We start from the raw sequence: 820 nt of genomic DNA, 5'->3' as shown, positions 1-820 counted from the left end.
ACCCCGTCTCTACTAAAAATACAAAAATTAGCTGGCCGTGGTGGCGTGCGCCTGTAGTCTCGGCTACTCGGGACGCTGAGGCAGAAGAATCGCTTGAACCCGAGAGGCGGAGGTGGCGGTCGACTGAGATTGCACCACGCTACGCTACAGCCTGGGCTCACTGCAACCTCCACCTCCCGGGTTCCAGCGATTCCCCTGCCTCAGCCTCCCGAGTTGCTGAGATTATACAGGTACGTGCCTGTCATCCCAAGCCACTCGGGAGGCTGAGGCAGGAGAATCGCTGGAACCCGGGAGGCGGAGGTTTCGGCGAGCCGAGATCGTGCCACTGCTCTCCAGCCTGGGCAACGAGAGCGGAACTTTGTTGAGGGGGGGAAGAAATGCGAAATTTGGGAGTGAAAACTTGACCCCGGGACAGGAGGTAGCGTGCTGCAAGCTGTCTTCTTCTCCCCGTGAAATCCACGCTGTCTCCGGGAGCGTGGATTTCACGGACCTTCGTTTCCCTGTGACAGGTATTGCCACTCTGAGGTGGTGGGTCTGGCACCCACTCGGAAACGCTATGGACTGGACTTCCATCTTAGATGGGTCCCATCTCCACCCCTAGCCTCCCTCCGTCCACACGCCCCCGCCCCTGGTCTCCTCTTCCTGTTGTCTAGGGGAATTGAAGTTCCATATGAACCCATGGGCGGGTGCCTAGGCTGTGTCCCCTGGGGGCTCTGGTCGACTAGTTGCAGGTGGGCACCACCTGAGAGGATTCCCTGGGTGGGCCCAGAAACGACCTGGCCCGAGAGGGAGAGGGATCGGGGAGAGGCTGGTGATGCGG

The 820-nt window shown here is 60.2% G+C and overlaps 1 long non-coding RNA gene across 1 annotated transcript in view; it reads left to right on the top strand.

Moving 5' to 3' along the window:
- LOC135273265 (uncharacterized) overlaps positions 1-533 on the top strand; it is a 20,749-nt gene extending 20,216 nt beyond the window's left edge. The window contains exon 3 of the long non-coding RNA XR_010341058.1: positions 1-533. This exon is cut by the window's left edge and continues 165 nt beyond it. This is a non-coding gene — a long non-coding RNA (uncharacterized LOC135273265).
- The last annotated feature ends 287 nt before the right edge of the window (positions 534-820 follow it).

The sequence above is a fragment of the Aotus nancymaae genome, unplaced genomic scaffold (assembly GCF_030222135.1).
Source record: "Aotus nancymaae isolate 86718 unplaced genomic scaffold, 86718_ANA_hifiasm-v0.15.2.pri h1tg000690l, whole genome shotgun sequence".
NCBI lineage: Eukaryota > Metazoa > Chordata > Mammalia > Primates > Aotidae > Aotus > Aotus nancymaae.
Note: the sequence above shows the minus strand (reverse complement) of the source record. Positions and strands in the feature narration are given on the sequence as shown.